Here is a 19,025-nt window from a genome sequence, read left to right on the forward strand (position 1 = left end):
ATTATTTTTCAAGAAATCTGTTATTTGCTTTCTTGTTTTTTTAAACACCAATTTTATTTATATTTAAATATCTTAAATGCAAACATAAGCAACCTAAGGACAAATGTATAAATAAAGATGCAATAATAAGAATTGGTTGTTATCCATTACTTCCTGTGTATCAAGGGGAGCAACTGAATAAAATTTCCAAGTGTTTAACTTTCTTAAAGTTTCTTTTTATTTTGTAAGACTGTTCATTTTTTTGAGACCTACCAAATATGCATGTGCTACAAAAGCAGTTGACAGAGGAATAATTTGAGATAGTAGCTAGCTTTCTATTTATTTATTATTTTTACAGACTGTATTTTGATTCATTGTATATAAAGGGGATATATCATTTCATTTCCATGGTTGTACACGATATAGATACCATTCATGTAATCATACATGTACATACAGTAATGATGTCTGTCTCATTCCATCATTTTTCATACCCCCCTCATTTCCCTCTACTTAATCTAAATAGTTTTGTTTAAGGTACTATGAAATTTTCATGAACAATCCAAGTGTATTGTTAAGAACAAATGTATTAAGTGGAATAAAAGTTTTATTAATAGAAACAAATAGAAACATTTACTCCTGATTTTAAACTTTTCTCAATTTTCCTTTTCTTCAGTTTAATTTTAATATTAGCACATATGTTTTGTTCTTTGGTTTCAGTGTTTAATTGGGTAGGTACTTCCATCAATTTTTCCTGCTTTCGGGGTATTCTTTGAAATGTGACTGACTTTACTATGTATTTTGCAATTCTATTTTCCTTTGCTCTTGTAATAGTTTATATCTTGAATGTCCCTGAAAGGCATCATGTGTTGAAGGTTTGGTCCCCATCCTGTGGTGCTATTGTCGGGTAGTAGAACCTTTAGGAAGTAGGACCTCGTGGAAGGAAGTTAGATCACTGGGGCATACCATTACCAGGGGTACTGGAATATCTGCCCTTCCTGTCTTTCTCTTTCTGCTTCTTGATCACAATGTACAGCCTCCTCTACCACATACTCCCACTATGATGCACTCTGCCACCCAAAGCTATAGGGACAAGTGACTATGAACAAAAACCTCTGAAATTGTGAGCCCAAATAAACCTTTCTTCTTTTAAGTTGTAGTATCTCAACTTAGTTTTTTGTCACAGTAATGGCAAGCTAACAACTCTATTTATTGATTTGTAGTGCTTTGAAATTTTACCTATTAATTATGACAGGAATAATTTTATTATTGTTCATATATATCCTCAAATTTGTCATGTTCATTGGTGAGGAGCTGAAAGTATGAATGTACTAACATATATTTAAGAAATAAATGCTGGAAGATTAAGCCTGTAGAATGTTTAGAGCTTCAGAAGATACATATGTCTTTTCAGCTGAAGTCAGAATAATATTAATAGGAGCAGCTGCCAGAGAGGATAGCAGAGTTCAGTGGGTCAGTAATCTCATGATGGTTATTGTTCCTATCTGAAGTCAGAATATAGAATGAAAGTCCTGCCTAAGCATATGAGCTAGTAACCAGAGGTGACTGAGAGACATAAAGAATGACTGATTTGGATCAATAAAGATACCTAGCATCATTATATTTTGAGTAATAATTTTTTGGACCACAATTTATATATTTAAATACTTGTTGACTAATTAGCAGCCTTGTATTTGAATAATAGTTTTTTTTTTAAATCTTATGAGTTATCGGAGGAAGTTCTTTAAATTGTATTTGAATATATTCATGTATTATATATAATAATGTATAGAAAATGCATATATTATTTCATGTTTTAATTTGTAGGTGAAACAGAAATAAATTTTGTAGGGTTTTAATAAACAAAGAACAGCTTTTACTATAAATTATTATTGGATATGCTTTATAATCAAAATAATTTTATAGTGAAGTATGTATGTTTGTGGAACACTGAATATATAAATGAACAATGACTATGCTAAAGTGAAAACAGAACTCTGACCCACATCCTCTGTGGGAAGCAGACCTGGAAGCTCAACCATAACCTTGGTAGCAGTCAGCCTCAAAAAGGCCAGGACTTGATCAGTAGCTGCCTGCTTCCTTGATTTGTGCCCTGCCTCTAACTTAAGACCAACTACAGAAAATGAAATATGCTGTCCTAAAACCAATAACACATTCTGCCCTACTTCTAGTTAGCCAAGCTTCAGCCTTCCTAGGTCAACAACCACCAATCAGGGCACACCTGAAGGCTTCTCCTATTTTTCCAATTAAAGCTTTTACAGTCCCCTGACTGTATTTGAATCTCTTCCAAATGAAAGTAATGGTGGCTGACTCCCTGACTATAGCAAATTCCAAATAAATAGCCTTTGCTTATACTTATTGAGGTGGTCTTCATTTATTCCCACACCTGGGAATATAAATGTATGACATATTGAAAGTTCTAAAATCCAAACAATCTAATTTAAGATTTTTAAGTAATAATTTCAGGGTATAAATTACTCCACATTCAATAATCTCAGAACAGACTAAAAATCTGGCGAGTCTCTCGGCTAGATATTAAGAAGCAGTCAATTCTAATTTAAACACTAGCTTGCCAGTCATTTTTTGATTTTGCAATATAGATTTCACATTCATGCTTTGGAAAGTAACTGAGATCATCAGAAAATTATTTTAATATATAATTTATAGTGATCCTTTGAGTCATTAACCCAGGATCATACCCAATAATTTAAAGTTTTATCCAGAAAAGAATTTTGACTTTCAGTTAGTTGGAGAGGAATATCCAATATTTAGATAAGAAATTCAATTATGTTTTCATAGAAGCCATGATGATTAGAGTTCAGAGAGCCAGAGGCACTATGCTGTTTCATTTTAATGTATAGTTGAACCAATTCAATTTTTAAATATATATATGTATATATCATATATATATATTTATATTTCAAAGGCATGCTTTGCCTTAAAAGCCATAAACTCACAATGCTGCATTCATATTTTTTCCATTAAATATGTTGCTAACTAATACATTAAATTTGTCCTGTTAAATAACAGAAGGTATTAACTTTATAAAATCTCCCTAGAGTTTTCTTCTGGATTTTATTTACTTCTATTCAAATGCATATTGTAGTAGTCGATCCCATAGCAACTTTTTTGGGAACCTTAATATTAGAAGCAAAAGTGAAAACAACACCTGGCAATGCGTTTCAATCAAGAAAACCAGAGATGCACTAGTGTTTTTCAACCCTGTCTTCTCTTCTCAATAATAATAAATGCAAACACTTATGTGGATCAATAACCACTGTATTGATGCCCAAAGCCAATCTGTGGTTTTACCTTGAGAATAAATTAGAAGTTGTAATGAGTTTGACTAGTTGCTGGCAAAAGTGCCAATCTTTTTGTTGATTATATTGAAAATAGAGATTTGGTCATTTCTCTAGTTATGTGTGGATAAATAAATTGAATATTTTTTTAACTGTTTTGGTCTATGAATGAAAACAATGAATAAAGTGTTAACAATAAGAATAAAACAAAAGATGAAGGAAATCTCATACACCTAATGGGTTCACGTGCAAGCTCATTTGTATAAATTTCAGATAAACATTTTGTATACAGAGCAGTAAGTTTATTTTCCTTATGCCTTCCTGTACTTATGTGGTTCCTTAGATCTGCTTACCTCCCTGAGTCCCTCTCCTCCGACTTTGCTTTTATTATAAACCTGAGAGCACTAAACCTCACATTCTAAGTTCATTTAGACTGGTGTCTATGTGTAGAACATACACAACATCACCTGTATTTTTTTCTTTTTTTAGGGATTTGACTTTAAAGTTATATTTGTTATTTAGATACCACATATTGCTTTTTGAAAAGTAATCTTCATCTTTAATTGATTTATAATAGGAATATATTTATTATTCTCATGAATGTGTTGAGTTAACCAATTTTAAAGAGTTACAAATTCTAAATCCAGGAAGCAGGAAAGCGCTAACAAAATGAAGCCATGTCAAAAATATGCATTCTTGGTTGAATATGATGATTCAATTCTGCATGGGAACAGGTGTTCACTAAGAATGATTCAAGTGCTATGTTAATGTTTTATTTGTGAAAAAGAATGGAAATAGAGTCATCCTCTGCTTTTTAAAGAGTATATTACTTCTGTGACAGTTAATTTGATCAAATTAACACCAACATCAAAGTATTTAGTAAATGACTGATTATCTTGTGATCAATTAGCAAAATGTTGCTCAACATAGCTGAAACAATATTGTGATACTATGAAAATATTGATTAGGACAGATGAATTTGGTTAGTGATTCAGATATAGAGTTCATAGAGCAAAGGAGCCTAGTAAAAGTAGTTTTTGCACTACCTAGTATTGTGTTTGATACCTCTTTTCATTGAAAAATTAGCTTAAAATAGTTTGTAGTGAAACATATGGTAGTGAGTTGAACTGTGGATCCCAAAAGACATGTCCAGATCCTGATTTCTACTTGTGAATATGAACTTAGTTGGATAAAGGGTCTTGCCAGATGTAATTAAGTTAGGGATATGAAGATGAGAGCATCCTGGATTATCCAGCTGGGCCCTAAATGAAAGGAAATGTATCCTTATGAGAAACTTGGGATAAAGCCACATGAGATGGAGGTGGAGACCGGAGCAATGTGTCTATTGCCAAAGCTGCCAAGAACCGCCTGCAGCCAGAAGTTAGGAAAGAGTCATGCAGTAGATTGTCTCAGAAACCCAAGAGGCAACTAATCCTGTCAACACTTGATTTTGGGTTTCTGGCCTTCAGAGCTGTGAAAGGATAAAATTCTATTCATTTAAGCCAGAACTTGTAATTTGTTAAGACCACGCTAATACAGAATGCACTATGCATAAATTAATGTGTCAAAAAATGAAAAATAAATAAAAGTAGTTATAGTATATTCATTTGATAAGAGTCAAGTAGAGGACTGAATCTAGATTATGAATCATCTCTTATTTTACACTCATATTCATGACCTTAAATAAAAGTAATTGAGTTTGCAACAACTTTGATTTTGTTGTGTTCCAATAGCTTTGAATATAGAGTGGATAGAGAGGGATCAGAATATATAACAGAAATTGATTAAAGATGAAAATTAAGTTGAAAACCAATAACCTAATGTATCTAGGGAAAATCTTGTTGAAACCTAAGAATTTTGAGGAAAAATCACTTGGGAACTATTTAAAGGCTGAAGCAGAGCATGAAAGGTGTAACCCACATGATGTCAACTGCTGTGACATGAATCATCGACAACTGCAGCAGCAATGTTTGTGCACAAGGTGTTTCAGTCGATGATCATGTGACTAGTAATTACATCATCTATATAGTAATTACTATAAATCAAATCAAAAGAGTTACATCATACTTGGGGAAAATATTTTATACTCATAGAAAAATACTCCTAGCTTGTTTACATAAACTGATCAAACTTACCTATTTAAAAGAGCAACTGACACAATTTCAGATATTTGAACCTCTTAAAAATGTATTTTAGAACACGAATAAGGAATATTTTCCTTAAAAAAATCTCTCCATAAATTATACAGAATTTACTGTCATTGCCAACAATTATCATAATAAATGTATGTGTTTACATGCCAGAATTTTAAACTCTTCATAACTCCAAAGAAGATAGAATTCTCATTAAATAAACAAAATGTGGCATCAAGCCAAGGGAATGAAAAGAATTAAAGCTTCACTTTGGATAACTGTCTAATTAATCATTGTTGACTAATTAATTCAATCCTTTTATTTCTAGTCTAAGCTTTTCTAACTTGATATTAGAACATAAAATAAATGGAGTTTCAGAAATAAATTTTGAAAGATGCTGTGTCAAAGTAAAGGTTATCTCCTGATGAGATTTTTAATTAATTAGAGGGAAGTTCAATGGAGGTGTAATATGAAGAAAATTTCATTGTAAATGTTTCATAGTGCTGTAATTTATAGTGCTGTTGAATAAAATAATTTTGTAGGGCAATATGAAAATATACTTTAATAAGTAAAAATTTTATTCACCAAAACATTATATTTAGCTCTCTCTGTAAATTTTTATTACAGATGAAAGTAGGTATGTAGGGAAAGTATTAGAGAGATGTGTTTGATTGCTCTATAAGTTGAATTTAAGTCCTTGCTCTATGTTATTGTTTGGATGTGAGGTGTCCCCCAAAAGTTCACATGCGAGACAATGCGGGAAGGTTCAGAGGAGAAATTATTGGGTTGTAAGAGTCTTAACCCAATTAGTGAATTAATCCCTAATGGGATTAATTGAAGTGGTAGGTGTAACTGGAAGAGGTGGGAATGGGGTGTGGATATGGGGTATATATTTTATATCCAGAGAATAGAGTCTGCTTCCCGATCACTGTGATGTGAGCTGCTTCCCTCTGCCACCCTCTCCCACTATGATGTGCAGCCTCACCTTAAGCCCCGAGGAATGGAGCAGGCCTTCTGTGGACTGAGACCTCTGAAACTGTGAGCCCTCAAATAAACCTTTCCTACCTTTACAGTTGTGCTGTCGGGTCATTTAGTCAAAGCGGCGAAATAGCTGACTAAAACACTCTACAACCTACAATACTGAAAGTAGTAACACATGTAAAGCACACCCCACAGTAAACGAAACAAGAGACTAAAAAAAGTTACTTATTATTAACTTAAAATTTTATTTCTTCTTCATTCATCTTTAGCAGATTTAAAAAAATTTTTTTGATTATTATCCCATCCTAATTTTAAAATCTGAAATAAATTTGAAGGACTTAGTGGATTTAAAAGTGTCTATGGCTTATTGAAAATGTGTACTTATTATTTAGAAAACTGACATTTAATGGACTTCATGTATATTCTTATATGATGGGATAAATAACTGACTATTACAGATGTTTTCCTAAGTGATGTTAATGTCAGAGTGTAGACACCTGTAAATACCTTTGCCTTAAGTTTCCCACTTCCAGTCTCTCTTAACCTTTGCCTTTATGTCATTTCAACTCTCCAGCCCCATGACCATGCATAAGAATTACCATCATTTAGAACTGCTGTTTTTCTAAAATTGTTAATCATATTATATTCTATTTGGCAACCACTTTCACTACTGTTTCCCTATTTAACTGCATTGTTGATCTGGAAGAGATGTTTAGCGCCTTGATTAATCATTTTTTTATTTATTTATTTCTAATTTTTTGAGAATTTCTTGTCTTCACCATATGGTAAATATGAGTCAACACTTTTTATTTCAATCAATACAAAAACAGTACAATCTAATTAAGGCATAAAAAATCTGAAATGCTAACTATTGGAATCTCAGAAATTTAACTGATCCTCACAGAACACTGGAAACAAATGACTTGGTCAATGAAGGTGACTGATGGAAAAACAAATTAAGATTTTTTTATCATACACACAAACAAAATGGAGGCCTATTTAGAGAAGCAAACCTATAACTCCAAAAGAATTCTGAAAAAGTCATTTTAGAAAATTTAGAGAAGAATTTTTTAAACAAAGTGCAAAAATTTAATACATTTTTACCACCCTAAATTATACATATGTGTATCTATAGCTACATCTGCATCTACATCACCTCTATCTATCTATGGATAGGTTTGATTTTAGGTACTCTCTCTTGTGTCTGGGTCCTTGTGATTTCTGCCTAGTATCACCAGGTTATCTGCTAAAAACATGATAAAAAAACATCACGTCCACCTTTCTCAGGATGTCCTTCACATATTTGAGGCATCATGCTGTTTAAAAAAATGTTTCATCTTGAGTTGAACCTTTTCATGATTTATTAAATGAACCCATGAGAAATAAAGCATATAGGCAGAACTGGCCTTAAAATCATTCATCAGGCAGTGTTTGTCTTTACCAACACCTATCTAGGGTTTCCACACTGCTGCCAGTTATTACTGATCCCCCCATTGGTCCCAATGATTGTCATTATCCCAGGTGTGGTAACACCTTATTGCCACAATGTTAATTAGCTTCTGTATCCATCCCACACTCACTGATCATATGAGATCTTATACTATCATTATGATTTCTCTTATGTGTGTTTGTATTTCTCTTTTAAATTGAAAACTCTTAAGAATAAGGAAAATCTGTATTTTTTTTTGAGTCAACACTTACCTTACTGATTGTAGTAGCTAACATTTGGTATTACATGTGTTCTTATGTTCTCAGACTTTACTTAGAACATTTCAAAAACCCTATTCAGTAGGTATTATTATTACCCACATTTGACAGATGAGGATACTCCATAGAGTGGTTATGAAATTTTTCTCAACACATAGTAAGTGTTGGAACCAGGATTTGAACCAGGGCAGGCTGACTGCAGTGCTCCCTGTTATAACTCTTATGGTTCAACATACTTTCCCTGGACAGTTCATCTTGGCCCCTGTTCTTATCTGTCTCCTAGAAGTTAAATCTACTATCTTCTGCACCTCAGCTCTCTATTTTGAGTGGCAGTGTACAGCTCTACTGTATGGAAGCACTATTACCATGTCAAACTTAAATATCCCAAACTGAGTTCATCACCTTCCACTCAAAGCCCTTCCTTCTCTTGTTATCCCTCATTTACTAAATGGAATCATCACATATTGATTTTCCTAAACTAGAGATCTATGCTTCCTCATAGATTCCCCCTGTTTCCATGCGGTATGACCTCCAATTAATCTCAAAGTCCTGTAAATCTGCTTCTTCAATATCAGCCTAATCAACCCTTTTCTCTCCATTTTCACTTGTTTCAGGTTTTCATTGCTTTTTTACTCAGAATTTTAAAGGTCCAGCATCAGAAAAGTCTGGTACTTAAACGTTTCTCCCTTCCAATGGATTAACTTTGACATAGGTAAGGCACTTTACAAAATATAATAGTGCTGGTCTCATGTATCTGTTTAAAATGTTTAAATGTCTCCCCATCTCCTTCAGATAAAAGAAGACTCTAACAAAGTCCCTAATCTGACTTTGTTTACCTTTCAAGCCTTACTTAGTGATACTGTTTTTTTTTTTTTGGCCTAGGACCAAATCTTGTCTGTTCGTTGAAGATTAACTCTAGTATCCCTTTGCCTTGTAATAATTCCCCACAGCCACCTACACTTTAAGATCTGATTAATTTTCCTTTTTATAGATACATCTACATCTTTCCTATGTAACTCTTAGCAGCATGGTAATGATTGATTTTTACTTTTAAGTCTATTTTTCATGGTAACCTGTGAGTTTCTTGATGAAGAGTACCCATGCTTGTCTCAGTATTTAGGCATAGTACCTGGTAAATAGTGGCCCTCCAACAAATGTTGGTTGGTAGTGTATCCATAATTCCTTCCAGACTGTTAACAGAAATGAGAAGGCATGGGGCAGAATGGGAGGTTTCTCCTAGTGCTAGCTCTCACTGTTTGAGAAACTGCCCGGAGCGTGTTGCTCAAAGAATTTCTAAGGCAACTTTTAGGCTCTGAAGGAAGTGTATTGAAATGTTTCACTGATATTTACCATGGGCTTGGTAGTGCATAGGGAGAAATGGTATGGCCTGTTTTGATACTATTCCAGCCATATTTTTTATTAGGATTTGACTTCAGATAGGAAAATCCCTAAAGATTATAAAGACTTCAATGCTCTTTGAAGTTAGTTCTTCATAAATAATAAAATTTGGGAGACTTATTCCTTTTCACATTATATCACTGCTTCAGAAAGTAGGAAGTAGGGTTGAGGGTGTAGCTCAATGGTAGAACACTTGTCTAGAGCATGTGTGGGACCCTGGGTTCAATTTCTAGCACTGTGAAAATGAAAAAGAAATGTGCATTGTGGTAGTTAAAAGGGTTGGGGATATCAGGCAGCATTAGTCTGAAATTCCCTATGGCACTTACTATTTGCTTGACTTTGCATGTGTTACTGAACCCTGTCGGCTTCAGTTTCCTCATCTGGGAAGTGAGGTTAATAACACTATACTACTATTATTATAATTCTTTTGTTCTTCTACAAGAATAGTTAGTTTCACACAAATGTGTACTCTTTAGAGACTTAAACCAAGCATAGAGGATCATAAGTTAAAGCTATTATATATTACATAGAGTGGGTCTTTACTTGTGCCTGTATATAGAGCATAATGTAACTGACATACTGTGGTAGGGAATTTAAGCAGATAGTTTACCAAGGAAAATGCATGATGCAGGCAGATAATGATAAATGCCATTACTGAGTTCCTTTTGAATGATTCTTTTTACATATGCTGATATGATATACCTACAAGCCTTAACAGAGTATATAGCATAATAATAAACATAATCTTCACAAAAACTAAGCAAAGAAAGTAGATTTGATATTGAGACATATGTCAAACTGCTTATATTTGTTAAACACTTTGGAAGTGGTATATATGTTATCTAACTTCAATACTAACTGGAGCATATTATAGCCCAGGTAACAATTATGAGACCATGTAGTAGTTCCAAACATTAGCAAACAACCACTCAGAATAGTGTTCAGGTTAAGCTGTTATATATCAACATGTGTTTCTAAGAAGCTTTAATAATGTAAATGTTCTTCCAGAGACTAGCTTGGGAATGTAAGCTTGTCATTGTAGAAACCTCATCCTGTGGCCCCTAGGAACAGGGTTATATACTTACTCATTTCACATGGTGTTCAGAGTTTTAAAAAGACCATGAAGGTTTCAGAAAAAAATTCAGATTACTAAATTAGGTAAGGGAAAAAAATGGATTTTACTTTAGGGAATTTGGACCTAACCTGGACAACCAAATTTCAACACCACTGGGTGTTTAGCTTGATGGGACTCGGCCTTAAGAGAAGCTGAACACTCGATCACATGGATGCTGAGTCGATGACGCTTCACAGCCAAGTGTTGAAACCAAGCTTCTCAAAGCAACAATGATAAGTGTTTAGCAGCTCTTTTATTTCATTTTATCATTGTTAAAAGAATATTAAAGTAAAACCATGGAAATGAGACTCATCTGTATAAGCACATATAAGTAGGGATTACGCAGAGATGAGTTATCTTAAAGTGTCTCCACTTGTAAGCATTTGAATGTGATTCTTAGTCACTTATCCCAAGTTAAATTTGATTGCATTAGGATCAAGTTTTTATCCTTTATTTTCAATAACAAAAATCATCCCCAGCAGTATGACAGCTACAGCAGCCCTGGAAATTAAGCATTTTGTTGAGGGGAAGAAAAGTCTCATAAGTGTTTCAGTTAAGGTTTTTTTTTTTTTTTTTTTTTTTTTTTTTTTTTTTTTTTAAGGAAACACAGAGCTTATTTTCATCATTGCATTTGATGGTTTTAGGACTACTGGGCCATGCAGCCGAATGTGCTGCAGTGGCTAATTTAAAGTTCTAAGGGAGTTAAACCAGCATGTATTTTTCATCACATATAGGTTATAAAGGTTTTTAAAGTATTCTACTTATTCATAGGTGACTGTTATCCAGTAGGATTCCATATCTGCCACAACTTCAGCCAATATCATTCCCAATTTGGCCCTGTAAAGGGCAGCACTAGAAATTCTTTACACTTTTCCTCTGTAGAAATAGACTGTGAATTTTATGGCAACTTTAGCTGTGAATTCTCCATTTTATAGTTCTACATCTTCATTTTAATATGCATTGCTATTCTTATATTTGTGTGCTCAAGGAATATTAAATTCCTGGTAGACTGTGAATAATATGGATCATAGTAGTTCCTTTTGAACTTGAACTACTTGCACAATGTATGATCTCTTGACCATGAGTAGCATAAGCATAGTTTTTACTTCTTTGCATAAATTATTACAAAATATTGTTGTTGGTCTTGCTGCTGTATATGAACATGCAACCTCTAATTGTACTGTCTAGTCAGTGCATTGTGCTGATGTAGCTACTGCCTTTTTATTGAAAATAAGCATGTTTTACAAATAGTGAAAGAGGAAAAAAATGATGTCAAAAATAGAGGTTCTGGGGCTGGGGAGATAGCTCAGCTTGTAGAGTGCTTGCTTCGCAAGCACAAGGCCCTGAGTTCGATCCCCAGTACTGCAAAAAAAAAAAAAAAAAAAAAAAAAAAAAAAAAAAAAATAGAGGTTCCTTCATCTAGCCATGAGACACTGCTAGCCCCTTATGTCTCACATAAAGTCTGCAGTCTCAGACCTACTATGGCTAAATAATGACACATTATCAAAACCAGAGCACTGAGTTAAAATGGTCGATGTCAAATTAATTCTGCCTCACAAGGTATTTCTTCCCATTTATAATACTCTTTTAAAAATACAAAGAGTCCACAAATTCATATGTATATATAATAGGGATGATATACAATTGTACTTCACGCTGAATGCAAGCAATCTGTCAAAAAACAAAGCTAAATTCTGAGTAATAAAATTCACCATATGATTGATACCTTGCATTAAAGTATGAGTTGAAGAAAGCAATTTTGTTTATGGGGAAGTCTTGGCTTGGTACATTTTTCATGTCAATAAAGATGGAAATCTTACCTTATGGTGGTAGATTACAGTTATATTTCAACTTCTATAATTGTAGGACACACATGTTTTAAAATAAGAAGAGTTTTCTTCTGATCAGAATGAGCTCATTTTAATATGTTTCTTTCTTTCAATGCATATCTCACTCTCCCTTACTTTCATTCTCAGTTTAACTCTTTTTTGATCCTCTACTTCACTAAGATTTGGTAATCAATGTAGCTTCTAAGAATTTTCAGAGTTCCCAAATTAGTGTCAGTTTGCAGTTACTCCATAGTATAAACAATGAGTTAAAGGTGTAAAGAATTGACTTAACATGTAAGAGTATTGAGCATTGAAGAAAACTGGCTCAGCTTGTTCTCTTTTTCTGTGTAGAGGAGAAATGAGTATTGATACTCGAAATTTTGTAAACTTTTCTAAGCATATCGCTTATCAATTTTTTGAAATACCTTTTAAGTGCAACTTCCTGAAAGCGCATGCTATTTTATAGTTTACAAAATGATAATACTTTCTTAATTTTTCTTCATCAATCCTTTGAAGTAGAAATAATATTATTACTATTTTTATCTTACTATTTCATGTACTAGGAAATCAAGGCTTGGTGAAGGTAAATGACCTGCTCAAACCAGATAACCTAGCATTTAGTACACTCAGTCTTTTGATGTAGTAGAATTCCAAATTTTTCAGTTTACTTACCTCCTGAATAAAATATGAGTGGATTAACTCTCACCTTCTAGTAAACCTGCTTTGGCTACACCAGAGATAAACTTAATCTATTCAAGTAGTTTTTATTTTCTTATTTTTTGGAGGTCAAATGTGAGAGGGGATTGGTATTGACAGGGATGAAAAATTGTTACCTCTTGGATCTATCCAAGTGTCATTCAACTATGTATTTCTCTTTCTGGTATCACAACTTCTTGTCTTCTTCAACCTTTCTGAATGCCTATGTAGTAGGGATGGTAGCTAGCTCTAAAACAGTTCGCAATGATTCTTACCTCCAGATTTTCAAACTCCTGCAGAATTCCCTCTTCTTATGTACGCTGTACCTGGTGACAGTTACTCATGGATAGAATATGGCAGAAGTATGGAACATTTCTTCTGAGATCAGACTATAAATTGTTTGGACGCCTATGTCTTCCTCTTTGGCTAGAAGCTGGTTGCTGTGTTATGAGTTTCTTTACAGATACCCATATTGCTAGAAAGTGAGCTCCTAATACTACTAGCCTATAAGGAACTGACTCATGACTCAGACTAGTGACCACCAAGCAAGCTTGGAAGCAGAGTCTAGGACAGCAGAACTTTGACATGACTACCGATTAGGTAAACATTTTGATGACAGCCCTGTCAGAGATCCTGTGAGGAAAGACTTTGCTAATCTGGGCTTAGGTTTCTGACCCACAGAAATTGTAAGATAATATCTCTCTGTTGTTTTAAGTAGTTATGTTTTGTGAAAATTTTTATCAATAGATAGCTATTACATCCTTACATTTCTATTCCTGTCTTAAGGTCTTTGATATTTTTGTTATCCTTCTGGAACTCTGACCTCAGATCTCTATATGACTTTTTCTTTCAAGTTTCAGCCAAAACGTCATCTTCTAGGGAGAATTTGCTTGACCACCCTTCCTTAGTAGGACCCTCTTAGGTACTCTTTGTCTTGTCATGCTTTGTCATTCTCATGAAAACGCGTATTATTTGAAACTATCTTAGTTTATTTATTTGTTATTTATTAAGTTTCTTCCACCAATTAAAATATAAACCTCACAAGAGTCAAAACTTTTTCTTTCTTGTTCACCTTCAGTTCCCCAATAACTAGCAGAGTGGTTGGTACCAAATTAGAGGTACTTAATAATTATTAGTTGAATGAGTGAATGAAGAAATCTTAGTTGGAGTTTTCTCTCTGGGTTCTTGTTATTGTCACTTCCTAAAATAGAGAAATGGCTCAGGGCAAGAACATTTGCTTTTTCTTTTTATCTCTACATACAGACGGATTATTTCTTAAATCTTCCTTCTAACAGCTGTTTCACTATTAACTTCTCCATGTCCAAAGGAGAATATTCCAACCATTTTCATCTTGCATAAAATTAGGTAAAAACGGAAATGCTGATTCTTTGACATGTATTGCTTTTTCAAACTTCTTTTCTCTGTATTTTGAACTTGTGCTTATCAATGTTGTGATAGAGCAACATATTATTGTATTATTAAAATTCTTTTATTTTCTGTGTCATTTCCCTGTGAGAAGTGGTGAAGTTCTTGAAGATGTTTACAATGAAAATAAATTAAAAAAGAAAAGAAAAGAAAGAAAATAAGAAAGAGCTTCTCTCTCCTTGGTTCCTGTCTTTCTCTCTTACAGGTTCCTTTTCTCTCTTTTTCTTTTGTTCTTTCTCCCCCCCTCCTTCCCTTTCTTTCTCATTCCTTATTTGCTTTCTCTAGGCTATTGACTTCAGAAAAGCAGGAAATTCTAGCTTTGGGACCAGGTTTGGACTATGACTTATTTCATCAAGTTCTCAGAAATTTTACTACTGACCTGGATATAGAAGTTTATAAAATAAATACTTCTCTTGCTCTTTCATTTATTGTAAAACCATTTAGGATGAAAAATTGCAGTTGTTGAAGAGTTATAAATAGTAAGTTCAAGGTCAAGAAAGCATTGTAGTTGCAAACTAAAGTTGGGGCAAAAAAATATCAGATATATTGTCACCTACCTTGTTCCCATAGTGCCAGGAGCTCCATAAGGGAAACAAAACACACCTTCACAATGTTGATGTTTTCTCTTAATGATGATTATATCCTCAAAACCAAAGTATTTACCTCTCAGTGAGTTAAAAGTGATTAAACTTACAATCACACATTGCTTGATATTCCATTATATTTAACTACTTTTGAATTTTTTGGTGGGGTATACTGGGGATTAAACTCAGGGGCGCTTTACCACTGAGGTACATTCTCAGCCCTTTATATTTTTTGTTTTGAGACAGGTTCTTGACGTTGCTCAGGGCCTTGCTAAGTGACTAAAGCTAGTCTTCGGCAGTTGCAGAACGAGCTGGGGGGTGAGCCAGACCACCCACATTGCGGAGGTAAGCAGAGGGCAGATAACCCACCCAGCCAGCAGGCCAAGGATAGATGTCATAACTGAGCAACCCTGCCTGACTCCTGCGCCTACGTCGGTGCCATCACTGGTTGGTGGTAGTTGCGGAGCAAGCTGACAGCGAGTCAGGCCGCTTGCATCATGGAGGTAGCAGGCAGGCACCCAACCCACCTGCCTTGCGGAGCTGGGTGGTGGTTAGCCAACCTGCCCAACCACCAGGCCAAAGACAGATGCCATCACTGAACAACCCCACCTGACCACCACGCTGAGGTTTGTCGCCATCACGCAGTTAGCCAGAGGCTTCTTTATAGGCTGGTGCAGGCATTTTTAATTATTCCTGAGGGTGTGGCTATCATCATTGGAAGGGCAACTCCCTGCCTCAGACACCTACAGGAGGCTAGAGGACCTTTGACAAGACCCAGGAGCCAAGAGGAGGCGAGACCCAGGAGCCAAGAAGAGGAGGTATTGAGAGACTCAGGACCAACTCAGAGCCCCCAGGGAATACACCCCACCTGAAGGCCCACCCCAAGAAGGCCAACTTCCTAGTGGAGCAGCGCATTAAAGACTTCAGGCTACTGAAGGCTAAGAGATGAGTTATTGGAAATCTACAGAGACAATATTAGTCAATAGAGGAAATGTGCAATATCCCAGAGTTTTACTACGAGAGGGTAGACACCTCAGCAATATGAGAAAACAAGGGAAGAAAATGTTCCAAGCAAACCTAGATGGTATAGCAATAATAACCAATGACAGCATGGCGGAAGAAATGTCAGAAAGGGAGTTCAGAATATACATAATCAAAATGATCAGGGAAGTGAACGAGAAGATGAAAGGGCAAATGCAGGCACTGAATGATCGCATCAATCAACAGTTAAAAGAGCAAGTACAGGAAGCAAAAGATCATTTCAATAAAGAGTTAGAGATATTGAAAAAAAACCAAACAGAAATCCTTGAAATGAAGGAAACAATAAACCAAGTTAAAAACTCCATAGAAAGCATAACCAATAGGATAGAACACCTGGAAGACAGAACCTCAGATATCGAAGAAAAAATATTTAATCTTGAAAAACAAAGTTGACCAAACAGAGAAGATGGTAAGAAAACATGAACAGAATCTACAAGAACTATGGGATATCATGAAAAGGCCAAATTTAAGAATTATTGGGATTGAGGAAGGCTTAGAGAAACAAACCAAAGGAATGAACAACCTATTCAATGAAACAATATCAGAAAATTTCCCAAATCTGAAGAATGAAATGGAAAATCAAGTACAAGAGGCTTATAAGACTCCAAATACACAGAATTACAACAGACATACACCAAGGCACATTATACTGAAAATACCCAACATACAAAATAAAGACAGAATTTTAAAGGCTGTGAGAGAAAAGAATCAAATTATATTCAGGGGGAAACCAATACGAATATCAGCAGATTTTTCAATCCAGACCCTAAAAGCTAGAAGGGCCTGGAACAACATTTTTCAAGCCCTGAAAGAAAATGGAGGCCAACCAAGAATCTTATACCCAGCAAAACTTACCTTCAAATTTGACGATGAAATAAAATCCTTCCATGATAAACAAAAGCTAAAAGAATTTACAAAAAGAAAGCCAGCATTACAGAACATTCTCAGCAAAATATTCCATGAGGAAGAGATGAAAAACAATGATGTAAATCAGCAAAGGGAGGAACTACCCTAAAGGAACAGCCAAATAAAGGAGAAATCAAGTCATGTCAAAAAAAAAAAAATGAGCCAAATTACCGGGAATACAAATCATATCTCAGTAATAACCCTGAATGTTAATGGCCTGAACTCATCAATCAAAAGACATAGACTGGCAGATTGGATTAAAAAGAAGATACAACAATATGCTGCCTACAAGTAACTCATCTTACAGAAACAGATACCCACACACTAAAGGTGAAAGGATGGGGAAAAACATACCATGCACATGGACACAGCAAAAAAGCCTTATATCAGATAATGTGGATTTCAAGCCAAAGTTAGTCAGAAGGGATAAAGAAGGACATATCATACTGCTTAAGGAAAGCATAAATGAGCAAGACGTAACAATCATAAATATCTATGCCCCAAACAGTGGCTCATCCATGTATGTCAAACAAATCCTTCTCAATGCCAGAAATCAAATAGACCACAACACAATAATAGTAAGTGATTTTAACACACTTCTCTCACCACTGGATGGATCCACCAAACAAAAATTGAACAAGGAAACCATAGATGTCAGAAACACAATCAATAATTTAGAGTTAACGAACATTTATAGAATATACTATCCAACAAAGAGCAAATACACTTTCTTCTCAGCAGCACATGGATCCTTCTCTGAAATAGACCATATATTATGCCACAAAGCTACTGTTAGCAAATACAAGAAGATAGAGACACTACCTTGTATTCTATCAGATCATAATAGATTGAAATTAAATAAATGACAGAGTAAAAAACAGAAACTACTCCAACACCTGGAGATTAAATGATATGCTATTGTATGATGAATGGATATCAGAAGATATCAGGAAGGAAATTAAAAAATTCTTAGAGGCAAATGAGAACAAAGAAACAACATATCAAAATCTCTGGAATACTATGAAAGCAGTTCTTAGAGGAAAATTTATTTCATGGAGCACATTCAATAAAAGAAGAAAAAATCAACAAATAAACGACCTGACACTATGGCTCAAAGCCCTAGAAAAAGAAGAGCAGGCCAACACCAAAAGTAGTAGAAGACAGGAAATAGTTAAAATCAGACCTGAAATCAATGAAATTGAAACAAAAGAAACAATAGAAAAAATTGACAAAATAAATAGTTGGTTCTTTGAAAAAATAAACAAAATTGATAAACCCTTAGCCACACTAACAAAGAGAAGAAGAGAGAAAACCCAAATTACTAAAATTTGAAATGAACAAGGAAATACCACAACAGACATGATTGAAATACAAAACATAATTAGAAGCTATTTTGAAAATCTATACTCTAACAAAATAGAAAATCTCGAAGACATCAACAGGTTTCTAGAGACATATGAATTACCTAAACTGAACCAGGAGGACATACACAATTTAAATAGATCAATTTCAAGTAATGAAATAGAAGAGGTCATCAAAAGCCTACCAACAAAGAAAAGTCCGGGACCAGATGGGTTCTCAGCTGAGTTCTACAAAACCTTTAAAGAAGAGCTCATTGCAATACTTCTCAAAGTATTTCATGAAATAGAAGAGGAAGGAACCCTCCGAAATTCTTTCTATGAAGCAAATATCACCCTGATACCTAAACCAGACAGAGACACATCAAAGAAAGAACATTTCAGACCAATATCCTTAATGAACATTGATGCAATAATTCTCAACAAAATCTTAGCAAATTGCATCCAAAAATATATTAAAAAGATAGTGCACCACGATCAAGTGCGTTTTATCCTAGGGATGCAAGTTTGATTCAACATCCAGAAATCAATAAATGTAATTCACCATATCAATAG

This window comes from Sciurus vulgaris, assembly GCF_902686455.1.
Source record: "Sciurus vulgaris genome assembly, chromosome: 2".
In the NCBI taxonomy this organism is placed as follows: Eukaryota; Metazoa; Chordata; class Mammalia; order Rodentia; family Sciuridae; genus Sciurus; species Sciurus vulgaris.